This window comes from Anser brachyrhynchus, assembly GCF_964034855.1.
Source record: "Anser brachyrhynchus genome assembly, chromosome: 9".
NCBI classification, from domain to species: Eukaryota; Metazoa; Chordata; class Aves; order Anseriformes; family Anatidae; genus Anser; species Anser brachyrhynchus.
Genome location: NC_137703.1, coordinates 16,461,562 through 16,488,234, shown reverse-complemented (window position 1 = coordinate 16,488,234; position 26,673 = coordinate 16,461,562). Strand labels below are relative to the sequence as shown.

Here is a 26,673-nt window from a genome sequence, read left to right as displayed (position 1 = left end):
ATTGATCCAGTAGTTCCTGTAAGAACCATGTTATGATTCTTATGTTATTGGTATAAAATTGAAGGAAATGCATTATCTGTTTTTCCAGGTTTGGTTACACAAACATAAGCAACAACTGACCTGAGCATGGAAATCATAACGTATGTCCTTTTAATCAATTATGTCATGTTTGTTGTTGTTTAAAAGTAAGCACGCGGGTGGTTACCATGATTTAGTTGGGATATAGTAACTCGTTATCTAGGTGAAACATATTGGAGCTTGACTGAACTCAAGATTAACTAGTATAACCAAATACAACATACGCTGCATGCTGTTTCTTACACCATCCCCAATAAGATCTGAACTTGGGTACTTTTTAATCATTAAAAAACCAAAACAAAACAAAAAAAACCAAAGCTAAATTATAAAGAAATATAATTAAATACATCAATGAGAAGATGAATTAAAATAGAGAACACCAGTATTAAAAGCTTCCTCAGGGCCTCCCCGGGGCCGCCCTCCCTTGCTCACAGCCTGTGGTTAAGGTCAGGCTCCTGCTCTGGGCTGTGTCCGAGCCATGCTGTGGCCACACACCTGCCTGGCTGGGTGCCCCCAGCAGTAAGCAGGGAGCACTGCGAACCAGATCAGAAATTGAGCGAGGTCTGCAATGGCCATTTCTGCCCAGGCTAGAAGGAGCCAGGGCATTCTGACTTGCCCACAGAATTCAGCTTTCAGCTGCTGTTCTGGTCCAGTTCCCCCAGAGATAAATATTTGAGCTGGGTGTGGGTGGAATGACTTTCATCCTAACAAGTAACTTGCTGTTTTGTTGTTGTTGTTGTTGGTTTTTTTCCCTTGTTACTTTGAGACTTCACCAAGCCTTCACTTTGCTTTGTTTATCTCCATCAGATAGATGTGGATGAGGTGAGTGGGGTGAAAGGTAGCAGGGAAACACAGGGACAGCCCGAGGTGGTGATGCACAGACTCAGAGCAAAAGTGCTTGGGGTATAGCTGCATGGGGAGAAACAGCTTTAGTGCTCATCTAAAGAGGTGAAAGCCTCTGAATCTAAAGGGGTGAGATACCGGGGGAAAACCAGGGTGCTCAGCATCTTAGCAGAGGTACTGCTTGATGCTGCAGGTTGTTGCACTAAGTAGAGAGTGGGAAAAATCTCAGAGACAAATTTGCTTGGGTGTAGAATGGAGGTAGTGCTGCAGCTAAGGCTTTGGTCATCATCTTCCAGCTGCATGATTAGGAGGTGCTCTTACTTTGGTGGTCTTTATGGTGAATCTCATATTTGCTGCTTGGTGAATGCTGCAAATGCTTCGTGTCTTCCAGACATTCTTATTTTTGAAGGCATTTTAAATCTGTGTAGAACTGTAGAGTCCTGGTTGTCCCAACCATGCTTGCAGGGTGAAAAACCACCTCACCCTCTACTGCAGTCACTTGGATCATCTTTCTTTCATTGGCTTGACTTTTCTTGGGTTTTCCATAGTTCTGGAGGATTCTTCTCCTTTTCTTTCTTTAATAAATACTGTAATTTTTATCAAAGTCTTTATTATCGAAGACTTTCAGCATGCCCAGAGACTTCCACTTCACCACCTCCTAGATTTAAACATGGTGTTGCATCCATCACAACTCGTTTACCATGAAAGATGTTACAGTGTCTGTTTGGGCAAATCGGTCTATGATGTGGCTCCATACAGCAGTTCTTAAGAAAATCTGTTTGTTTTTTCCCCTTTTCTATTATTAACCCTTGTTCATCCATAACAAGTGCTCTGGCTGCTGTTAATGTTTGTTAAACTCTTACCAAGCGGTTAGTGTTTTACACTCATCTCTATCAGCAGGTGTTGTGTTTTGTGTTTTTGTTTTTTCTTTTTTTCTGTCTCCAGTGATGCTTGTGGATGCATTTCCTGTTGTGTCCTCTAACTGTATTTTACTCCTTGGTCATTTTCTTTGTGACAGTTTGCTGCTGGTTTTTGGAAGTGATTTTCAGTGAATTAACTTGGCAGTTAATACCAACCTGCTTCCTCGGCTTTAACAGCTGCTCGTACCCTGGCTCATCCTGATTTGAAAACGAATGCTGTAATGAATTTTCTGTCAGCCTTTTGCGGTCAATAGTTTTGGCTTTTGCTGTATGTCATTCACTCCTGGCATAAGCTCCCCTGTGGCACTCTGTGAGGGAGCTGAAGCACGCATCCACCCCAGGGGCTGGTTCGGGTCCTGCCGGGGGCTCCTGTGACCCAGCAAATGGCAGAGATCCAGCCTCCCTCCTTAGCAGAGGACGGGCTGCATGGAGAAGACCTGAGCCCACGGGGCTTGCCTGGGACAGTGCTAGCTACAAACCCATGTTCTCTAATTTTTGAGTGCTCCTCGGAGACCACTTCACCTTTTGCAGAATGATTTAGGAGGGTGTGCGGGGTACAGCGCTGTTCAAACAAGATTCCTGTGCGAGTGTTATTTATTACTTCTGTAGTGTCTTCCAGGCTGCTTTCTTCGGTGTCATGTTGATTCTCTGGGGACAAAGGAAACAAAGGAAGGAAAGCGCTTGCAGGAGTGATAAAACAGGAGTATGACTAATATCTTTTCTCTCTCTCTCTCTCTCTGCAGTGTTTTTTCACAGATCAAAAATCAATTAAGGGTGAATTTCTCTGGGAACTCTTTAAACAATGTAATATTTCATTAGAGATTATTGCAAACTCTTTCACATTTGTGGCCCAGGTGTGAATTGCAAAATTAGCCCCGTTTTAATAATTTTCTCAGAGGTAACGTTTCTCCGGGCACCCTGTGTTTGGTGCAGGCTGTGCAGCAGCTGCTGGAAAAGGCGCATTTGTCGTCCTTCCCCACACAGAGGTAGAGGACTGAAGGAATGGGCTTCTTAGTGTGCTGGCAGCCCAGTCGGTCACAGCATTATGGTCTGAAAAGAGGCCTCTTGTTTTCTGCAGTTTTTGCCAGGTTCTGCTGTTACGGGAGAACAAAATAGTGACTTTGGGATGAAAAGGTTTGTTTTCTTTTCCGAGCCCTCCTTGAGCCGTCTGGCTAGCTGTCTGGCCCAAGCCTCTGCCTCACGTCCCACCGTTGGGAAATGTCCCCGTTTCTGTAGCTTGCGACCTCTGTCTTCTATTTCTGGATCCATCCCTCCTGTCTGAACCTCATAGAACTGAGATAGGAAGACGCTGGCAGGAATATGGATTCCTGACTGTGTTCAGTTCTCTGGACACAGCTCTCCTTCCAAAATGTTCCCTTCCTGAAGGCCTGAAAAGCTGAGCAGCAAGGCTTCCTCTGCTCCACTGCAAACTCCCCCTCTCAATCATTTGTCCTCACCAGGGTTTGCCCTTTTCAGGATCCATTTGCTGCATGATGCATCTTTCCTCATTCCACCTGATTATCGATTCCTATCTGGGTATCATCTGTCTTACTGAGACTCAGGGAGTCGAGGCTGGGGGGAGAGGTAGCGTCTGTTACTAGGTCAAGTGTGGTGGAGTTGGGGCAGGGCGGGAGATGAGCTTTGGGATGCACAAGGCCCACTTCAGATTTTTTTGCTGACTTGATAAAGGGTTTTTGTATGTCCAGGAGGCTGACTGCTTTCCCCACCTGAGCAGATGACTTACTTGAAGAAGTTCCCTTTCTCTGTAAAGTTCACCTTGCTCTTCTAGCACCATCACAGCTAAAACAGCACAACTGCAAATGCTCAGCCCTCTCCTCCCTCTCATTTGAAGTTAGTTAGACCTGGATTAGAGTCATAAGAGCCACCTTATACAACTGTGTTCATCTGTTTGCCTCTCAGTCTGCCTCCCTTTTTTTCATTTCTTGTTCCCTGCCATCAGATGGCTTCTCTGCGTCTTTTTCTTTCGCACAGTTCTCCCCTTCTCCAGGAGAGTTGTGGGGGTTAGCTGGGTCAGGTTGGTGCCTGGCACTGCATGGAGGACCCAGTAAAGGCAGATTGCTTTAAAAGTATAAAATAATAAAAGAATTAACTCTCCAGAAACCCACTGGCCATAATTGCTTTCCTGAAGAACAGTGAGAAGAGGCAAGCAGCTATGATACTTCCCTTGAGTACTCTCTTGGGCTCTAATTATTTTCAGCTCAGGATATTTGCTGTGTCTGATAAGACTTCTCTGTCTAATAATCCTTTCTGGCTCTCCCTTCCAAGCACTGGCCCAGTCTTGCATCGAACCCCTGTAAACTTTCTGCACCCACAGCATCTCACAAGCATCTGCTGCCTGTTATATGATGAACCACCTCCTTTCACTTGCTGTGGACCTGTTTCTGATTACTTTCCTCTGATACTCCTAGTTTGTGGGTTGGATGAGAAGGTTAACAGGCAATCCCCACCCACCCCTCCAGTCAGCTCGGGATTTTGTAGACCTCTGTTAAATTGTCCTGATCTTTTTTATTTTTTTTTTTCTAGGCTGAAACTTCCCAACCCATTTGGTTGTTCCTTATATAGAAGCTGTTCCAGACCCGATATTGCACTTGTCCTTCTGTGAACCTTTCCCAGCTGTATTCCTTCTTCTTTGCACTTCTGTAGCTATGTGGTGACACTATCCATGTAACTACCTGGCTGCTTAAAGGGAATTTATGGGCACAGTGTGTTGCTGCAGTGACCAGAATTAGCTGCGTGTTTTGGAGTAGCTGGCCCTTATTTGCAAAGGCTTTTATTACATGAACCTTTTCAGTGAAACTGCAATTATTATGAATCCTGAAAGAGGACTCTCTGCAGCTTCCAATTACAATTCTGGCTGCATCCAATTTGAATGTCATTTGCTATTTAGGGAACATTTGAAAATGCATTTTGGGAGGTGTCTTTCATTTCATTTATGGAGGCTAACATTACTTCTAATGCTAAAGGAAATTAAAAAGTGCTTCCTGCTTAGAATCAATTAGTTTAATGAAAAAAAGTTGGTTGCTGTATGGTGGCCACATGGCAGCATCTCTGTAGAGAGGAAACCAAGGTGACTGGATGCAGTGCCAGGGTTGTGTCTGTGCTGCTTTGCAAGTTCAGCTGCACCCAGAACCACTTATTATAGCTTTGTTGGATTCTGAAACAGGAGACACGAGTGCTTGCTGCAAACCAAGCTGGGTCTGCAGTGAGGAACCACCTAGGAATGGTCAATAGCTGACACCTGATGCGAAAGCAGGTAATTTAGTTCAGATGGGCCAGTTTGGTCATGTGCCACTTCTTGTCTTCACCTGTTGGGAATTCAGCAACGTGAGGGGGTAATGAACCAAGAGAATTTGGTCCGGGGAGCTCTGGTGTCAGGATCGGGGAATTTCTGGTTAACCCTGTCACATGCATTTCATTCAGATTGGGTGCTGACGTGTTGTTTCACCTTTGTTGGATTATCCAGACCTCCTGCTGCAGGATGTATGTTGGCCGAGGGAAGGAGCTGACCCGATATGAAACCTGCTGCTACGTGGTCTGAGCAGACTTGAGCCACCAGCGAGAGTCTGAACTGGGTCAGCACTGTGCACTCCGCATGAGGAACAGGATTCACAGTGTCATCTAACGATGCCTGAGAGTGCTTTCTTGTGCTTGTGTTTGTATTCACTCCTTCCTACCTGGAAACATGCACAAGTAGATTAAAAAAGCTGCTTAGTGGAGTCCAGCATTTAGTCAAGTGACTATTGGCTTTTTTCAAGGGTTCACCAAACTCCACTAAAAAGCAGGTTGTTATGTGTTAGTCTGGAGCCCTTTTGTTCAGCCTTAGATGTTTTTTATTCCCTTTAGGGTATTTACTGAAAGAACAAGAAGAAAATGACTCAAGGTGGCACCATGCAAAAATTGTATGTTAAGAATGAGTGTGTTACATTTTGGCTTTTCCTGGAACACAAGTGTGATACCTTGCCCCCTTTTAAGTCAAGTATCAGTTTAGAAGGAAAGGAAGAAAGAAAAGGAATAATCCCCTACATCAAAATCCCACTAAAAGAAAACATTTCAATGCACATTTTTCTTCTGTGTTTGGGGGGAGAGGTGGTAAGAGGAGGTTGGGTCAGCAGGACGTGAGGGAAGGCAGCACACGTGACAGATGTTAGTCATGTTGTTGGACACTCATCCTGCACTCACATGGCATTGGTGAGGATGAGGAGATGCAGGAATGTAAACAAAACTGTAAATAATCAATCATAATTGAACTTGTTCATCCAATACAGTATTACCTGATTATGCAGCAGAAGTGCTTATATTTTTATTTTTTTAATTTAAGATGCATGTTATTAAGGAATAAAGTAAAACATTAATTTAATCTCTGGGAAATATTCCTAACTTGGTTTGCAACTCAGAATCCCAAAAGCTTATTGGCTGGAAAACTCCAGAAATATTTGAACCTATTCTTAACTGTATATCCTGGACCTTTGCCTTGATTGGGATGATGTGTTTAAGCCGAGGGGAGACTAACACAAGCCTGGCCATGTGTTATGTACAATGGATTTTGCAGGCAGAGATTTAATAAGAGAGATTCATTATGTTTTGTTCAATGGCGCTGTTATCCATATGCTGCTTTTCAAAGCCTGGGTGCTTCCTGAAAGCATCTCAGCGTACTTTTAGGCTTGCCTGGTGTTTTGATTTTGCTTGAAAATGGAGGGCAGAGTTAAGGTTATTTATGTTATTTAACTCTGACCATAGCATCTCATTTGTTTTCCTGACTTGTTTTTTTTCAGCACCACCTCGTTACTGAATCTTCTGGTTTTCAAGATGAGAGTATACTGCTTTATTTAAGGATACCTTTTAGGTGAGTCAAACATATTTATAAAGCATTCATCTGATAATATGTGCATGAACCGAAATTATGTTCCTTTTCACCCCAAACTGAGTGACCGATTAGTTAAAGCTTTCATAAGTGCAGCCATGTGTGGTTAAAACGAGCTGAAATCTAGACCTCATGGAGGTGATTAAAAAGATTTAATCAGACACTGCATTATGCTACATCATCCTAGTCCTGACATCTGAACTTGAGGGATGAGAGTCCTTGGTCTGTGCTGTCCAGCAGCAGTGGAAGATCAGGGATGGGGCTGGGTACAGGGGCCGGGCTGGTGGCCTCCAGGCAGGGCCACGAGGTGAGCTTGTTTCCACATTGTTGTATCTCAGCAGCAATTTGGTGATATACAAAAAGCCAGCACCACGGTGAGTCTGTACCTGCCAGCCATGTGAAGCGTGCTTTAAAAGGGCACGGTGATGGCATGTCTCTCCCATTTGTTAAGGTCCTGGTGCGCAAAAAGAAGCACACCTCTGGCTAAAAACTGGCCTTGCTGCAGTCTAGTGTGTGCAAGGGGAGTGCTGCTGAGAGGACTTGCTAACAAGCAAGAATGGAGGAGCCTGGCACAGGCAGACGAGCCCTTTCCCGTGATGGAGCCATGGAGTGTGCAGCAACCTGGTGCCCAGGAGCTGGAACGCCCCACTTAGCCCTGGGGATGCAGTTTGTTTCTGTGTTCTGGCCTTCTTTCCCCCTTGCTTGTTTAAACACAGATAATCTCTTTGGTACAGTGGGTATTTGTTATTGGACTTAGCTGTAAAGCTCCTGCAAAGCTCAGGGGAATGCAGGGAGCAGCTGGAGACATTCCTCCGATGGACTCAGTTAGCCCTCCGCGCCTTGTGTTCTTGTCCCCCCTCACCTCTTTATTTTGCCTACTCTCTTTTCACTGCTGTCTGTTGGCTCTCTGTATTCCACTTCATTTTCACCTTTCTGTTCCTGGAGCCTGCCACATGGCTTGCAGGGTTCCCATCTCCCAGGAGCCTGTAAGACGGCACCGTGATGGGACATCCCTACCCAGAAGTAGGAGAACCTTGGTACTAGGTAGGACAGATGCAACCAGCAAAATATAGTTTTTTTTGTTTGTTTGTTTTTTTTATAAATTTCAGACTTCTGATAGTCAAAACGGATGGCAAAGCTCATTTCTTCTCCATCTCTTCATTAAGTGAAGGGGAAGAGCAAGGATCAGCTTGTCCAGCCCTTGTGCCTGCTCCCCCCAGGGGGAATGCTTCGCCCGTGGCCATTGTGGGGAGGTCCTCAGAGAAATCCTGCCGGATCTAAACTTATTCCTGCATAAAAGCATGTGGCCTTCTGTTGCGGATTCACAGCTGCTTGTGGCACGTGCCTCTCTCTGAGCCAGAGGGATGGGCCTGAGCAGGAGCCCGCTGGGATGCTGCATATTCACACTGACTCCAGTCAAGATACTCACCACCTTTCTCTGCTCTAGTCAGGTGGCAACGTTAAATATGACCACAGGCAGCTATCTGAAAGATTTAAGCACATCAGGCTTTTGCCAGCCATGCAGGTGAATGAAATTTTCCCCTCTCTCTCCAGCTCTCCATAGAGACCAGCTCCCTGCTGCCTGGGTTGCCAGCCAGCCACACGCTAATTGGGGCTGTCATCAAAAGAAATGAGTTTCCAGGCGAGCTGAGTTCAAGCAGGTCTGGATCTGAAGTGTGCAGCTGCCCACTCCCTTTTGTCTCCCTTCCCCTTCTGTCTTTCCTTTTTCTTCTGTCTCCTCTGCTTCTTTTTTTTTTTTTGAGGTTATTAGTGTAAATGTCCCCCTGTTATTAATTTTATTATTAATTAATGTAAAATGCCCCCTGACCAGGAGGGGTGAAGTTGAGCACACAGGTACCTCCGGAAAGGCACGCAGGCGGCACAGTGCGGTGCAGGGCTCTGCTCTCTGAGGTGCGGGTGTAAGGCTGGGTACGGGGACGTGTTTCATGTCACGGAGCATCCCTGCCCTGCAGCCAGCCGCCCGGAAAAGGATGGGGAGGAGAAGCCTGGTGGGGCAGTCTCGGGCATGTGGTTAAGGCATCACAAAACTAGTGCGCTTCTGTGGGCTGGGCATGGGACCACAGAGACAGTGGTCATGCCAGAAGCTGTCAGCATCACGCATAGCCAGGCTGAGGTGAGGACACATCCCCAGTGCCGTGGGAATTGACTTCTCCTCCAGTCTGCATCTCTGAATCCCTCCGGGTAATCTCTGACTGCTCACTTGAAGATGCTCTCTAAAGCTGTGCCCCAAACAGGGCGGGTTTGCCCCCTCCATCAGGAGACTGCAAATCTTTGGCCTCTTAGTTGGTCCTCAAAGCATCAGACTTGCACATTGATCTTTTGTACCATCTTGGTCACACAGGCCACGTTGCATCCCCTTTCCGTGCTGGCAGTACCGCTAATGGAGCTGGGCTCAAGCTGGATTTCTTCAGCATTTCATCTTACTTTGTTCGGCTTTAATGGCTGGGCTTTGCTGCTGCCCTGGAGTGACCAGCACTGATCATTCCTCTTTCAGGCTCCCTTCTCGATGCAGTGCAAATGTAATTTTTGTCCTCGGAGCATTACCAGTTTTAATAGCACTCTTAATGCTCTGTTGTCTCGTTGTTCTGTGACTACAGTAAGGGTGGAAGTGTGATGGGGCCCTCGGTGTTGCACCCGTAAGGAATTTGGGAATTTTTCATTTCCATCACAGAGAACATTGAGCCGTGCCTTTCCAAATGCCTGTCCCCTCCAGGCTTGTCTGGTATGAGATATCTGGGCCCTGATGTTCCCGAGAGACTGAACTGGGCAAAAACTCATCAGAGACATGGATTTTGGCTGCAACTCCAGTACCTCTTCTGAGATACCCTCCCTGATACCACCCTTGGGGACTGAAGCCACAAAAGCCTGAGGGAGGGAACAGAGAGAGGCACGACTGATGGAGAGACTGCGTGGCGAGAGAGCCAGCGATTGCTTACTGGTCGGCTCGGAGGGTGGTGCTCCAACTCTTGCAAGTGGCGTTTTGCTCCAGAGCAGGTGCTGAGAGAGCACTGGCATCGGGGGCATGGGATTTATGTGGGGAGGAAGGGTGAGGAAGATGAGGGTGGATCGCACCCCAGCAACAATGTGATGACATTCACTTAGTCCTGTGCTGACAGCCGTGCTGTTAACGGAGTGAGAGGAGACGAAGGGTGGCTGATTGGAGGTGAGGAATGACACCGGTGGCTCAGAGCTGTGAATGGGATCTTCCTGTGAACATTTTTACCCTGCACGTCACCTCATTTCTGAGTGCTGGACTAGGGCACCATTGGAAGCCATCTCCCCCAAATCCCAGTTTTGTAGGGGAGGATCATCTCGGGGAGCCTCATCCACCACTGGGCGCTTCTTCTAACCCACAAAATTCATGGTTTGGGAGGTCACGAAGCCAAATGCTACCAATGGGTTCCATAAAGGGCTGGCTGATTTTATGGCCAATAATAACATTTGTAGTTATACATGCTACAGTAAGATAAGGCTAATCAATTCTCATGCTTCAGGTCAGCAGCTGATTGCTGCAGGGGTCAGGAAGGAATTATTTCCTCACCATTTACAGCTTTATTTAATTGGCCAGATGCATTAAGAACCTTTTAATTATTTTTTTCTCTTCTGTCCTCTGAAGCATATGGAATTAAGCACTTCCAGAGACAACATTCTGCATTGCTAGGGCACCGCTGCTCTTGTCTGGTCGGGCAAATCTTGCATGTATTAATGAACCCTTTTAATGCTGGGATTTTTGCTGCAAGTTAGCAGCCTGTTTTTATTCATAAAAGGATGTTTCATTAGTGCTTCCTGATAACTCAGAGGAAAATTCATTTGTTTCTTGTAAGTGAATGCTGTGTGCAGGACCTGCTCTGAATTTGGTTCCAGAACTGGATGGGAATTTTCCGCCCTAGTGCTAGTTACATGGGCATAGCAACTTGTGTAATTCTTGATTTCTATCTTACACTTGAAAAAATAAGTTAAAAAAAAAAATCCATCTGGGGCAAATCCAAATTGAAGAGCTTTGTTTTGAGTTGAGTCAAATTGTTTGCTTTAAATGAACCAAAGCCTGCAGCTAGGAGCAAATGCAACACCAGAGAGCTTCTGCCAGAACTGATTTGGGGGAACTGTAATTGAGATGCTTGGTTCCTTGGCGCGGGCTGTCCTCTTCAGGGTGAGCTCATCTCCACTGCGCTCTGCTGTCCTACCTGCACCCAGAGGAAAGGGGCATCATGGAAAGCAGTCTGATAATGCCAAACTACCGCTCCTATGGCTCTACATGGCTTTGCAGAAATGCACACTAGTCATGTCCGGCTCTGAAATGACCTTCATCATCCTAATTAGGATTAAAAACAACTTTTTCTTGATTCTGTTCTGAACCTCACTTTGGGGGAAACTCCATTACATCAGTCTGCACTGGTTAAGCAAGCAGTGGAGCGCTGCACAGCTTCCTCACTCCATTTCCTTGCTGCTGGCTGGAGCTGCACAGATTATAGCCTGCCCCCAGGCCAGCTCAGGATTTGTCCAGAAGCACCATTCTCTTTTATCGGGAAAGAAGACAGATGCAATCCATTTGAACTAAAAAATGCAAAGCCTTTGTCTCTTTAGATGAAGCCTGCAAAAGAATTTTTCATTTTGGAAGCTTTGCACTGAAACCTGCTTTTTTCGCTGGGAGTGCTTTAAAAAATTAATATTCTCATTTGATTTAAAAGAAAAAGAAAGCAAATCTGGGATGTTTGAAATATTCTCTTTTAAATTAAAGTTCCAGTTGCTCTGTGAGACTTCCACGTGATCTGAAGTTTGCCCTGTTTCAGACTGAGCCACCATTATCTTTGATTCTTTCCTGGAGTCTTTTTGTTTTCTTGTTTTGGCAAATTTTAGGAATTGCTGAAATTTTGTCTAACTTTGGGGAAGGAAAACTATCAAATGTCTCCCCTGCTCTTGCAGGACAGCAGCAGTATGCCCTTCCTTACCATAACCTGACATGTTTCTTTTAATGTGTATGCATAGGAAAGCTCCTGCTTTTATCCTGGCTGCAGTCAAAGAAAGATGAAATGCAAAATTCATGCCCCATGGGCTGGATTTGTTTGGACATGGGCAACACGTGGCATCGAGTCTGTTCCCTGGTGGGTTGGAGCAATTTGGAGGAGCAGATTTCGGGGCTGTGTGACCGCCCGTGTGAGTTCACCGTCACTGTGCCTCCCACAAAGGGAGGGACCAGGCTTTTGCTGAGGGCGGCGGGGAGGGAATCTCCATCCCCATTCTTCAGCAAATCTTTTCCCGAAGGGTTTTGTTCAAGCCATCCATGGAGAAAGAGAGGGGGGCTAAATGAACGCTGCTAAAGCCCATGTATTCAGGACAAAATCAGTTCTACTCTCTGATGCAGGATTTGACTTTGCCAAGAAGCTTAGTGAGTACGGGAAGGGTTGCACACACTTCGAACGTACGTGCTTTGAGTGAGCAGGAGAGCACTGCGAGGGCTGACAGCGAGGCCACCGGGCTGCTATGCATCCTCCTCGCTTGGCTCCTGTCCCTCCGGTGCCTGAGCGCATTGGGGATTTCGGGGTACATCTCGGAGCCAGTGTGCTCCACAGCCCCGTGCTTGCAAGAGGGGTTAGGAGAGGCGAGGAGATGCAGGGACGGTGCCTGGGATGAGGTGACAGAGCGGGCTGTCACAAATCCATGCTGTCACCCTAAAGCTGTCAGTGCTGCTGGGCCATGTCGTGATCTGCAGCAGTCACACCTCTCTTTTGCACTTATTGAGAGATAATAATAAATTAATTGAGGCTTATTAGATAGATTAATTGTAAAACTGAGGTGAATTGCCCCCTTCTTTCTCCGTCTGTATTCACTAGCCTTCCACAATCAATTAGATGCTGCCCATTGATATTTCAGCCTTTTTCAATACCAAGGCGGCAGTACTACGGTTCGTGCATTGAGCTGGAATGGTGTAGACCAAAAAATCATTATTGTCATTGCTTTAACATAGATTGGGAAGAGTGGGGTTCACCTGCTACAGCTTGAACCTCTGAAAAATGCAAGAAAAAAATCATAAATTGAGTTAATGCTTTTTGTGGTGGTTTGTTACCTGCTGAGCAGCGAGGGCTGAAGGGATGTGTCTGTTTGCTCACTGGTCAGAGCCTCCAAAAAGGCTGTCAGGGCCTGCTGGGGAGGTGCTGGCCCCGTTTCCACCTCTGCAGCCTCAGTTCTGCCCCAGCTTTGGATGTAGTGTTCAAGTTACAGCCAAGTTTCCTCTCGGTGGAGCTGCACAGAAGAGAGGGAGATTTACACCTGTTCTCCCAACTGGAAAAAGATCTGCTATTACAGATTAAATGTTGAAACTTTAAAAATGCAGGTTACTTCTTCATTTTGATACTGCATAGCATACTGTACAAATGGGAAAAGCAATATAGCTAGTAATTGCAGACAAATTCTCTATTTCCTTTAATTGTTTCCGTAACTTGATTTACTTTTGAAATACTCTGTGGATGCCTTGCTTGTTTACCACCTCTTTGTGTTGCTATCACTTCTTCTGCCTTGACTGATGAAGTGCATTCATCATTTCTTTTCATTTGCTGTAGACAGACACAGTTGCTGTTAACAGCAGCTTGCTCAGAAAAGGAGCTTCTGGTAAAAACGGTTAATATCAGTCTGGAACAGAACAAGGGATTTGTAGGGAAAAGGCAGAAATAGCGTGCATATGAAGAAAGCATTGTCTGAGCATCATTTCAAGAGCACTGAGGAAAATGTAAGGAGGATGCAGCAAGTCTGTGGGTAGGGGAATGGAAGGTTGGGCAGTAGGTGTAGCTGGGGAAACTCGAAGAGTTGTTGCTGAGAGCACATCTCGCCTAGGTCCTTGACCATCAGGGCTCCATGTCCACGGCATCCATGAGAGGTCGATGCCCCCTTGGGTATCCCGCTGCTTCCCCTCCCCATTGCTGCCTTTCCCCTCCCGTCTCTCAGCTCCAAGGATGTGACTCTTACCTAAACTGACCTGGCTTGGGCCAAGTTCTGTGTCCTGCGTACCACTGGTTGTAATGGTTTGTCTCCGGACAGTTTTTCTCCCTTGTGTGGGGTTATTCTCCTGATGAAACTCACGGATATTTGTTAGTTTCCCTGGGAATGCGTCTTGAGACACTGAGCCTACTGGACAGGCTCCTCACTTCTCCTTTACTGTGCTTTTTGTGCCTCCCGTGCAGGCCACCTCTGCTGCAGTGCTGCTGGGTTCCCATCTCCTTCCCCTCCTCTTCCCCTTCCCCTGAAAATGTTAAAACGATCAGGGCAGGGAGCTGCCTTGTCCCTGCTGCCTGCACTGCCACACGTGCTTGCTTATGGTGCTCTCTGCAATAAGCACCACAAATAACCCAGAGACCCACCTCGGTCTTTTCCAGCTTCAAGCACCAGCCTCTCTTGCAGAACCGTGCCTCCTCTCACCTACATTTCTTCTGCCCTGGGAATCTTGAATTTGCTTCTGTGCAGCAGTCTGGCTTCGAGTGAAAGTGCAGACAGCTATTGGCCTGCTGAGACTGGTTGGTAGCTGCGAATCAGGGTGTTTTCCTGGGAGCTTTGCAGGGGGAGAGCAGGGGCGATATGAATTACATCCCTGCAGGCTGTGGAGGTATCCGATGCAGGATTCCCACACCTCCAGGGGTTTTGTGTGAAGTTGTTCCTGTTTCAATCAGTGCAACCCTTTGTGTGTGTTGCCAGGCTCGGGAAGCCCGATCAGCTATAACTGGCACGTAGGTAAAGGAATGACTGCGTAATTTTGCCTCTACAGAATTTTAGAGTATGTTTCTTGGTGTGATAACTTGATTGTCTGCAAGCTGCTGCCCATCTCGTGGGCTAGTGTGCCTCATGTCCATCAAAGCTGTATTTTTTCTTTAAGATCTTTGCTTGGATTCTGCCCTGTATGCTAGCCTTCATTTCTCTCTCTTGTTGGTGTTTGGAGACTTCCTGAGATTTGGGATGGCTCAACCTTTCCAGGATGGAAGTGTGAGCAGCTGGCTAGAGCACAGCTGAGCTTCTACATGTGCTGGTAAATCCCCTAAACTTCTTCTAAGTGTGTTTTTGGTGCCTGTGTGTTCAGTGACTCTGCCAGAAATGAAGAAGAGGAAGGATGCGACCTGGAAGATATGTCCATAATGTGGTTCTTCAAAGAGTTCACGACTACCCTGGTGCCGTGTGCGGTTTAAAGAGGGAGGTAAGATTTCTGAAGGTGGTTATTTCCATGGAGCGGTGTTTGCACAACACGTGCCAGAAGTTGCTGCTGTTTTCTGGGGACAGCTGAGTGCCTATCTCCACAAAGCTGCCTGCATGCAACAAAGGCTGTCTGGGGATGCTGGCTGATTGCTTTTAATTTTGCTGTGAAAATAACCTAAACTGACTGAAAAAAGCATTTCTAAGATGACTTCCTGATTGTAAGCCAAAGCTGGGGGCTGCCTTATATAGATGTTTCCTAAGCATTTTCTTTGGCAATAATCAGCCCAAAAGCTGGTCTCAGAGGAGGGTCACACATGAGAGTTATTAACAGAGGTTTTTACGAACATGAGACTCGCACTCAAATTTCAATTCAGATAAAATATGCCAATTGAAGTGTATCTTCCCCTGTCGCTTTTGCAGAGGGAGATTTTATTAACACCGATTGCATGGAAACGGAGGTCGGCCGTTCTGCCCCCACGTAGATAAAAAGACATTAATGCACTTAGGCTGTGACAGCGAAGAGCAGCTGGTTTTATTTTATGTTCCTTTTGACTTCAGTGGGAGTTTCGCATGAGTAGTGCAGGACTTTTGGGACTGGGTTCAATGACAGATCCTGCTGGTGAGAATATCTGGAGGAAGGGCTGCGAAGGAGCAGCCTGCTGTCAGCCCGCAGTGCGGAGCAATGATGGCAAGATATAGGGTGACCCCCAGCACTGCGATGGCACGGATAGATGGTGAGGACCTCAGGAATGCTGGAAATGGAGGAGTTCTGGGATGTGCAGGTGCTCCTAGGTGGATGAGGTGTGGACGCTCAGCCCAGGTGTGCTGAGTGCTGGTGCACCTTGCTTCAAAGGGCTGGGGACGTGCATGGGGTCATTCCTGCTGCTCACCCCGCAGGGCTCGAGCCGCGGCCGCTTGCTTGCCGTAGCTTGTGCATCCTGGACTTCTCTGTGCAACAAATTCATTTCTCAATGCCTCACAATAGAAATGGAGAGATGAGCTTTCATGTGGCCCAGGCAGCAGACATGGAAAACTGTGGGAAAGGACTGTGCCTGATGTGGGGACGCCTGTCTGAATCCAGCCGTGAGCCTGGTCCCATGCCATGGGCTGGTGCTGTTCAAAAGGGCGAGGAATTAAAGCCCCGCACGCTCCGCTCCCGCCTGGCGCAGCCAGCTGTGATGATGGATGTATCTCTCAGTCCTCGGCAGGAATTGTACAACACCTCATGACTGCGCTGCCCGATCGATTAGTACATCTCCTTCAATCAAGCAGACTATTTTGTGCGAGCCTGAAGCTGGCTTTCCGAAACGCGGGCTCCAACCTGTCTGCGCATTTTGCAGCTCATAGACCACCTCCCTGCTCGAGGGGTGGGATTTGCTTCGGCAAAAGCTTTCTTCTTCTAGGTCATCTAATTCGAAGCTTTCTGATAAATAGGCTGCTCGACATTTTTTGATATAAAGGTCAACATCCTCTGATAGACTCGAGGATTTTAAGATAAGTGGAGGAAATGGCATTGGTAGGCTGATTTTGATAATGATACTAATCTTGTGTCTGATCTTCGATAATGATACTAACCCTATCGGTGTGCCGCTCATATCTCTGAAAATGCGACTGTATTTTTTTTGGCAGAACCAATGCCGATTAGAACAGAGTAGCTTTACTGGAGACTCTAACTTGTGCATGGGCTGCTGTATAAAATGCAGAAAAGGAAGCTTGAATCGTTTTTAGGGCAGATTCAGTCAGAGTAATTGTTTTTGGCTGCATATGGTCACAATCTCCTGAATCAGCTTTCCCAAAACCATTACGTATTTGCTAATTAATTATTGCAGTGATGAGTACACATTTGATATACCAATTGAAATGCATTTCTGGGGGCAGACTCTCTTTTTTTGGAGAACAGTTCCAAGTGCTAGAAATCCTTTTATTCAGGCAGAGGACAGGGACTGCCCTATATCAGCAGTACTGAGGAAGGCAAGGGGGCCGAGAGTCTGGGTGAGCTCTGTGCTTTGGGAAGCCTGAGAAGTGCCTGGGATGTGGAGATGTGGGTTTAGACCTTCTCGGGCTCAACAGCACTAGGACCTCGGTCTCTGTGGCTGGATGCTTGCTGTTAAAACAAGGTTTTGCAGTGAACGGAAGTGGCAAGCTTTCCTCCCAGAGCTGCTTGGCCAGTCTGGTTGTGCTTCTGTGGGGCTGAGCATCGTCCCCTCTCATGGGAGCTTTCTCCTGGTGTAAGAAGCAGAGAAGGTGGGTTATGGAGGAAGCTCCTGTCACCTTTGGAGACCATGGCAGAGGCTGTGTGAGCACCAGACTGCACAGCACACAGACTGACGTGTTTCTAATTCCTTAGAAGACTCGCCCAGCAGAGCTCTGAGCGTTCCTGGGGACATCAGGGCTGGCGAGGTCTGGTTTCCAGTGTATCTGTGCACCTGGGGGCTTTGGTGCCTCTTGTGAACGCTAATTAAAATTTTCTCAAGGTAGGGTGATATGTAAATGGCCCTCTGGTTTCTAACATGATTTATAGCATCAGTTTTGAGGTATTCTTAGAGCCAGGTAACTTGCAGTTTGTTTATCTTCCCTGTAAACTCCTGTTTTTCCGAAATCTGTAAGGACATAATTATCCCTGATGCTGTCACCTTTCTGTTGAAGCTTGGTTGAAATAAGTCAATAGCTTCAAAAGTTACCAGGGATGCACACAACCACACTCCTATGCAGCGTGAGTGATTCCCTTGGAAATTAGGCTGAAAATGTAAGATGGGCTCACAGTAATGCACAGTCTCTTTTTTTTATTATTTATTTTTGTGTTGTCCTCCGAACAGCATTCGAGTAGCATGCTGCCGTACTTGCCTCTTTGAAGAAGTGCTGGATCAGCAGAAACGTAATGGATCTTTCTCCTTTAGTAATGTTTAGTGCAGAGAAAATGCTTCTCCCAAGGGGAACAGCTTGTGCAAACCCTACCATGGCATACCCTGGCCTGGCAGGGGAGCCAAGCACGAGCGATACCCTCGGGGGCTGTGCAGTGCATGTGGCCAGAGTCTGCGCTGCGAGGGCACCCGCCTCTGCCCGGGCTGGTAAGCTGCCTCCAGAGCTGCAAAATGCAAGCAAACCTTTCCCTCTTCCCAGCTGTCTCATGAGAATGCTGATGCTTACGTTACCCTTGTCGGCATCCTTGGGATTGTCTCCTCGGTTAATTGCCTAATTGGTTTGAGTCGTTCATTTGTAATTGTGCTGCCTTGGCCACTAATGCATGGAGAAACATCCCGCCTGCATTGTCCTCTCTTCATTTTGACATTGGTGTTTTTTTCTTCTCAACAGCTTCGTGTCCAGCATTAGAGCATGGCTCGTGAGGGGCTGCTCTCTGCCTTGCACCCCTTGTCTCTGTGCATTGCCACCTGCCTCCCACAGCCCCCGCAGCATTCGTCCCTGCAGCCTGTGGTCTACCACAGGCATGCATCAAAGTCCGACGAGTGTCCCCCATCAGGTGGGGCAGTGCTGCTCTGAGCCTGGCTCACGCCAAGGACCTGTAGGTGTTCGATTCCTTTTACAAGGTGCCCAAGTGACTTTCTGGTGTCTGAGCCAGAACACTGGAGTAAATGCTTTTCCCATCTCCCACCACAGTAGACTCTGAAATCCCAGTAGAAGCAACTTATTCATGTTACTCGGCTGTTGCTGCCAGGAGTTATCTGCCTTAGCGGAAGGGAGTTCGTTTTCTGTGTGTTTGTTAGGCTCTTGCAATTGCTTGCTCCCTGTAGAGAGAAGTATAAAACTCCTTCCAGGTGACATTTGCAGAAAAAAATCAATTGTTTATCAACATCCTGGCAATCAATAAATGCAGTGATAGGTGCAACTGTCTCTATTGGAGCTCGGCCTTGATTGCTAAGTAGCCAGCTTTCTGCTAAAGCCACTTGTGGCTGGAGCGTGGCCATTTCTGTGGGACCGAAGGATGGATCTTGGAGCAGAGATCCTGGGAGGAGCAGAGACCTGAGGGGTGCCTTGTGCTGCCCGAGCCCATCCCTTCCACGAGGCGGTGCTGCTTATTGCTTGGGGCTCATTCTCTTTGGCCTGCTGGTCTCTGCTCTCTGGCAGACCTCGGGAGATGCTTGGGTACGTGTGGACAGGTAGCCAGCGTGTCTGGTCTCTGGGAATTTCCACGCCAAGCTGCAGTTTCACAGTGAAGAAGGGAAACACAGGACCAGAGACAAACCCCAGTTCCTCAGTCCCAGTGGAATTCACCATCCATTTCTGAAGTCTAAAGTGAAGCTGTGCCCACTCGTCCATCTTTACTTGAAGTCCCCAGGGTCTCCTTGCTGCATCCGAAGTGTCCCTATGCCTGTATTGTTTTTCTCTCCCTGATTTCCTCGGCAGCCTTGGCTTAGCACTGGAGCAGATTGCATGGACGAGGACCTGATACGAGGCTTGGGTTCCTGCTGGCGGGGCAGATGATGGTGCTCGCTTTCAGCACCCTGTGCCAGCATCTCCAGGCATCCTTCTTCCTTCAGTGCTGCCGGTGCCCAGCGGGAGCTGGCTGTGCCCAGAGCTGCTCCCTCTGCTCAGGACACCTGCAGGCATTCACACTTGCTTGCAGCTGATTTGGTATCTCACCAAACAAGGGAATTCAGGTGGCTCTATCTGCACAGGGTTCCTGCACCTGAGCTTTCCCTTCTAACCAACTCTGAGGTCTTCCAGTAACAGCCGACGTGGCCAAGATACTCTCTTACAAAAGATACAGCACAGGAGTAGGGCTGGAAGAGTTAACACTGGCAGCTCGCAGACACGCTGGAGAGTTACATCATGTTGCTGTGGAAACTAACTTTCTGAAACCACAGTGATGTATGGTAAAGCTTTGGGTCAGCGGGTAATAAATTCTGTTTAAAAAGTGATTTTTTCCCCATCTGCTGATGTAAACATCATTAAGAGAAATGACGGCTGAGAGATGGATTTCTTTTTATATCAATTTTCAGACAAAGAAAATAATTTTTTTTATAATAAAAAAAGTTGCTGGAAATCAGAGTGTGCTATAAATAATAAAATAAAGAAAAAGCACCGGTGATGGAACAGAAATTTTCCCTGGTGATTGGTTTACAGCTTTCTGTGATTTAATGATAACTTGCAGTTGCCTGTGGGAAGAAGCTGCAGCAAAGCCCTGGATGTGCTCCGTGAGCTGGCAGCCCGGCTGGCCTTAGGAGGAGGCTTTTCCACTGCTGTCAGCCCAGGGTGAGCGGTGTTTGCAGCGATGCCTGAGCCCTGTCTTTCTCCTTGGGCTGCTCTGCTTGGCTCTGGCTGTGCAGGGCCTCTCCTGCCGGACCCGCTCGTGTCTTGGTAGGATGCCGCGAGCTGCCCTTGCTGAGGATGTAGCCTGGGTGAGTCTCCTCAGCATCCCGCTTTCTCTGTTCGGTGCTGGTCAACCTGGTCTGATGCTGGCTTTACAAATCGCCGCCTAAATTCCAAGCTTTGAGGACTTCAGAACATCACTGCAATACAGTTCCTCCGTGCTGTGTGTTTTCTTGCCCTGCCCATTGCCACTGAAGGGTATGTTTCCTACTGCCTGCACTGTACCAGGGCCTGCCCTGCTGCTCTTGGGATACTCTGTAACACATGGGTTGATTTCTATTTGTTGTTGTTACTATTAATTATTTTGTTCTGTTTTGTTTTCTTTTTACCCTTTACCCAGGAGGGTCTGGAGCAAGGGAGCAAAGCTCACTCCGTTTACATAAAGCAGTGTGACAGTCCCAGCTAACTGCAAGTGTGCCTCTGGGAATGCAGACAAAGGTGTCACCGTGATTAATGGGGTAATTAATAAGCAATTAATGTGCTTTAGAGCATGGCTATGCCTCTTATCCCAGACATCCACTAAGCACTGATGCACTTTCTCTGGTGACAATCAGAGTTCAGAGCAGCTTGGGCTGATGAAGATGATGCTTGCAGATTGTGATGCCACCAAGAGCTCCTCAGTGCCACTCTGCACTGACACAACGGGAAGTCTGCTTTGGAGGGAGGGAAAGGAAAATTGTGTTCTTTCTTTCTTTCTTTCTTTTTTTTTTTTCTTCTTCATTTTTTAGCTAATTGATGGGATTAAAAATAGTTCAGTGGAATGCCCTTGAAATGAGTGCTCTGAAATTTCCTTCTCTGGTGGTTCCTCCGTTCACATCCCTGAACTCTGAAAGCTGGCCCACGTGCAGACACCCCACCTGGCGTCACAAATTCACATTCTCCTGTCCGACAGCGCTGCTCTCGGCTGGTCCTTCTGCCTCTTTGCTCTCCCAGCTCAGCCTGCATTTTCACGTCCCCTCTCACAGCCCACACAAGCCCAGGGCTCTGTCGTGCCTGGGTGGGTTCCCTCAATCATATTAAATCCCATTGAGGTGCTATGTTAATGTCTGGAGCTGAGCAAGAAGCGTATTTTCCATTTCATGGCAAAGTTGCAGTTTAATTTAAATGTATTTTTTGTTCTGAAATGTCCCTGTGAAACCATTTAAAAATTGTTTACATATTTTGACTTGATTTTTTGGCATTTAAAAGCAATTGGAATGTAAAAAAAGCTTCTAAGTGCAAACTTATTTTAAAATGAAAATTAAACTATTCCATGCCCTCAAAATAATGAAACATAATGTTTTGATGTTATCAAAACACCTGGGTCATATTTTTGTCTGGAATCAGGAACGTGTTGACACCGACGTGTCCAGGTGAACCATTTCCTTTGCCAGAACTCAGTGCGCTCTGGATGGGAAATCCCCAGGCAGCTCTGGCAGTAGCAGCCAAACCTGGCCTGCTTGTGTGATGCCATCCTTTCAACTCCTCAGCCTCAAAGCTTGTGCTCTACGAGCCATCCCAAAGGTGATAATTAATCAGCAAAGCTACTTCGTAGAGAAAGAGGAAAGATGATAGCAAAAAAAAAAAAAAAAATAACATTCATGAGCAATGGTGTAGCCAAGGAGGGGAACGAGGGCTTGCTGAGGCACCCAAGTATCTTAGAGAATGTGAATGTTATAATGCAGTGTGATAAAAAAGAAATGAATGTGATAAAAAATGTTGCCCAGGCCCAATCACGTATGTGGCTTTGAGCTGTCCGGTGTGCTCTCCTGGCTTGCAGACACTCAGCTGAGGAGTGCCTCCAGGAATGCAGGTCGTGTCTCTTCCCTGTGCTTGGATTTTGCAGGCTTTCTTCCCCTGGCTCAGTGTAAACCCATCTCTCAGTAACGGATGGAAGGAATTCAGGGGAAGGAGGTGAAAGATAACACAGCTTTGACGTGACAGAGATGAGAAATTTTGCACTTTGTCATCGACTAATGGGAACAATAGCAGGAATGAAAGCTGACTGGTTGCTTTTGAAAAGCAGAGGAGAGAAACAACCGACGTGCGAGATGACAAGAAACATCTTCCCCTGAAGGCCAACATGTGTGTCATTTGAGCTCGATGTTCTGGTCATCCCAGTTATTTAGGTGGCCTCCAGTCATGAAGAGCTGGAGCATTGCTGGGGAGCTGCCCGCGTGCTGCGTGAGGACAAAGATGCTCGGCTGGGAAGACCTTTTCTTAAGCACGTGCCTGAATTCGCTGTGGCTCAGACATGTGCAGCAGCACGGAGACCAGGTGGCCCGGGCCTGGGGCATCGGAGGGGGCTCCTTGCCCACCATGTCCTTGTACACTGGCCTTCAGGAGCTAGGTCATCCCTTTACACCCAGCAGCTCTCCCTGACCTGCCTGTTGCGCGTGGCATGACTCGTAAGTGCGCCCCTTTGTGTTTTTATTTCTCAGGTCCAGCCTGGCATGTGGATATTTGAAAGGCCATTTGTAGTCAGCCCGTGTATCTGCAAACACAGCCTGCCTACTGTAACCAGCTCGCTCGTGTCATCATTTACTGCTCCTCCAATATTTGTGTCAACTGTGATCTTTGCTGGCAGCAAGCTCATGTTTTGCCTTCCAGATCGTGGAGAAAAATCTCCCAACAGCCTTGGGCTGAGAACAGAGCTTTGTCTGAACCTCACCATGCTCGCCTGAGCTCCTGAGGCACCGGTGGCTTCCCCCACTTCGGAGGAGTCAGGATTTCTAGTCGAGATCCCCAGTTCTTCCGCCTCCATTTTGCCTGCCGAGCAGAACGATAGGCCATGCACTGGGGAAGTTGTTTTAGCCGCGGTCTTAGCTTGACAGCAGTGACGAGAGGGCAAATGATCTTTCTGTCAGTGTAGTGAAAGCCATTGCACGCTATTGATTTTTTTAATCACAACACCCCATTCAGAGCAGTGCAAAATGCTGCTTTAAATATTAATGCTTTTCCCACTGCTTTCTCCCTTTGCCCCCATGCCCTCCCATTCCAGCATGGGTCCCAGGCAGTGGGGCAGCTGAGGGATGCCCACCGAATGAAGGAGGGCTGTACGTAAAGCACTCGGCAGTGCCCCTTTAACGTAGGAGCAAGTTGACTTTTATTGCCAGTGCTGAGAGCATCTACAAACGTAGATTTAGCATCAGCCTCCAGGCTTAAGATACAGCTGTTATATTTTTTCTTTCTCCCTTTAATTTTTTTCTCTCTCCTTTGTACTAATGTAATGCTTATTTAGGAACTGCAGCCATCTGTGTCTGCTATGGATGGCACTGTTAAATTTGCTATTGCTTTCTTTCCCCTGGTTTGATGAGACTCCCAGTGCACAGAAAATTTCCCAGGACAGCAGAGACTTTCTTTGATTGCTTTTTTGATTCCCTCCAAAAGAGAATGTTCACAGTGCTCTTTCTGTCCCGGAAAAAGGTCAGCAGCCAGAGAGCTGAGGATCCTGCCTTACGTCGGGTTAATGAGGTGAATTTATGAAGGTCTGGCCAGACAAGAATGTTGTTGAAAGTAGAAGTGGTGGTTTTATCTGCAAATAAAAAGGGAGGGAAGGAGGAAGGGCTGGGACCAGAACCCTTCCCGTTCCTCTGAGCAGCTTGTGGCTGATGGTGAGACAGCTCACGTGGGAATTGGGACAGTTGCTGTACTCCAGGGAATTTTCAGTGTTTTTCAAGTGGAATAATTCTGACTCGACAGATGGACAGGGACCTATCCCAAGTTAACAATCTGGCGATCAGCGCGCGCAGCGGGAGGCTCAGGCACAGCTCCGTTCCAGCCAGGCAGAGCAATGATGGGTGTGTGGTTTTGCCATCAGGCACTTGGCTATTTTTGTCAGGCGAGGCAGAAGTTGATTTCTTCCTGTTTTGTCGCTGAGTTGCTTGCAAATGGCTCATGTTCACCCTTGTGAGGGAAGGTAAATCTTAAAAATATCTATGAAGAGAAGAAAAAATATCTTTTTCTTTTGGGCAAAGCCCTTGTAGAGTGAATTGCTCCAGAGAAAGTCACAAGTCCTACAAGTTATTTACATTTTAATCCCCTTCTCTTTGTTTTCATTTAGTGTTTTCTCTGTCATCTGCTCCTTTCTACTCTTCCCCATGGAACCATAGCTTCTTTTGCACCCCAGGCCCTCTGCCTTGCTAATAGCCCTCTTTGCAGAAAGGTTAACAGCAAGTTGCTCTGAAAATACTTTACCATCTGATGGTGACCAGGCATCGGGTGGTGGAGGTGCTGCTTTATGGTTTGTAGGAGCTGAGGAGTTGTCACTTTTCTTACCACAAACCCTTTGGCTGCATCGGTTTGGACACCCAGGGCTGTTCCTTGTCCCCTGCTCATATTCCTCCTCCAAAGCAGTTTTTAAATTGCCTTGCCATCTCCCAGGATGGGACAAGGTGTTGTTTGAAATGGTCATAAATGGCCCGGGGTTCAAAACCACAGTAGAGACTGTAGCAGTAATGTGATGGTGTAGGTGGTTAACTTCCAAATATCAGGAATATTGGTTTGATTTTCTAGGGTGCCTGAAGTCACAGGCTCATTGGAAGCTGTCAGCTGTCCCTGGACTTTTATTGATGCCTCTCCATCTTTCAGATCCAGGTAGTCAAGAGCACACGGTCATCTCCTTACGCTGCTGCCATGCATCGCAGAACTGTTCCCTGGGATTTGCTGCTAGGATCCCATGGAGCCTGTGGCACATCAGCTCCTGAGCTGGCAATTTGGACTCGTACCTGCAGTGCTGAAGGTGCATACACACACAACTAATACTTAAGAGCTTTGCAATATGGTTTTGCAGCTGTCAGCATGATGAATGGATGTTATGTTGTATTTCCTGCTTTATCAAATACTAATTATGTATATGATAATTCTGAGCATCGTGGTTACTTTTGGCTCATTTGTTTTTCAGTTTCCAGAGACATAATGGGATATTTCGACACCCCCACTCCCATTCTTGAAATTCTGCTTTAATTGCTTCTCTTTGGCGTTTGCTTAAGGTTTCCAACTCTGATGGGTCAGTGTATTGATCCTGCACTTTGATAAGGTCAGCAGAGATCAGCTGTGACATTTCGAGGAGATTTGCTCCTCCCCTAATGGGCTTAGTCATCAAAGAGTTTTTCAGGGGACAGGGCAGGGGGGAGATTGAATTTAAACTCTTACATATGTTTATTCAGGCAGTCTTGTAAGGCTCTGAATGGCGATATCAGTTGAGAGCCTAGAGTGTCTGCTGTGCAGGTTGAGAACTCTGCACAGCAGAGTTATTGAAGCTCTGTGTTTATGACCCTCATTAGAGCAGGTGCTGTCCGGGTAACTGACCAGGTGAGATGGCACCAACTGAACCCAAAAGGGTTCATGATAGAGCAGAACCAGTGGCCCCGCTCCCCAGTTCTGCAGAGGCTGGGCTGCGCCTCCAGCGTGGTGCCTCCAGCCACAGCTAAGCTTGGATGATTCAGAGGAAGGTGAGAAAAAGAAATAGCAAGCAACATCTGTCTGGCCAAATGAGCCTGGAGGAGGAAAATAAATAAATGAATTCCTTCCTTATGTCTGCAGGCGACCAGCTGAGGTCTTGGAGAATGAGATTTGACTACAGCTATCGGCTCAGTGAGGAGCTTCGAGGCTTAGCAGCAGATAATGCAGAATTTCCTGTTCTTGTCATGGCTCGAGGAAGGAGGAAGCGAGCAGGGGCACGCATGGGTTCCCGGGCCAGAGGTGTGCCCTGCGCCATCCAGTCCCACTCCCTCCAACCCTGGGGCTTGGGCTTTCTCCCAGGAGCTGGAATAAAGCCTAGCTGCTCAAAAGTTATCTCCTGCTATGCTAAAGTTGTCAAACGATGAGGGCCCACACCCTTGCAAGGTCCTCCAGTGTTCGGGTTCCCTCCCTGCTGGGAAATTGCACTGTATTTTGGGATTTATCTGACCTGAACTTCCAGGCATTGAATCTCACCACGTCTTTGTCGAAGGCCTGGGAAGTCCCCTGCAACCTAGGATATTTCCACGTTTAAGATGTCTAGACATCTTGTGATCTCCTAAGCATCTCTCTGACAAACTGAGCTCAGCTGTTAGTTTTCCCAGCACTCAGATATTTGGGTGGCCTCCAGTTGAAAGCCCCTGGTGTTTCCCCCAGCTGAACACCGAGGGCTGGGGCACAGACTGGGAGGGAGCAGGCGGTGGGAGAAGGCTAGCTGCTTGCATGTGGTGGCTCTGCAGCAGCCCCATGGGGCATTGCTGTCACCCATGCATCCTGCTCGGCCAACCCCAAGTTATTTCATGCATTTGTAGGATCGAGCAACTGGTATTGAGCCCAAACCTACAGTTAACCTGCCCCAGCAGGCATACCTGCCCACAGCACCACAGCTCTCCTGGGAGGGGACATGTTGATGTGCCCTGTCTCCAAGTGGTTCATGAGGTTGCTGAAGTAGACACAGTTGTTTTTCCTGCCTAAGACTTTCACATA

At 47.3% G+C, this 26,673-nt stretch overlaps 1 protein-coding gene across 1 annotated transcript in view; it reads left to right on the top strand.

Annotated features, from left to right (window-relative positions):
- The window catches only part of LOC308199595 (uncharacterized protein), a 149,345-nt gene that overhangs the window by 102,454 nt on the left and 20,218 nt on the right, over positions 1-26,673 (top strand). The window contains exons 9-14 of the mRNA XM_080603968.1: positions 89-6,705; positions 14,807-14,920; positions 20,588-20,705; positions 22,073-22,634; positions 24,817-24,967; positions 25,512-25,929. The gene's annotated coding sequence lies outside the window, so the exon portion shown is untranslated. The remainder of the gene's footprint in view (positions 1-88; positions 6,706-14,806; positions 14,921-20,587; positions 20,706-22,072; positions 22,635-24,816; positions 24,968-25,511; positions 25,930-26,673) is intronic.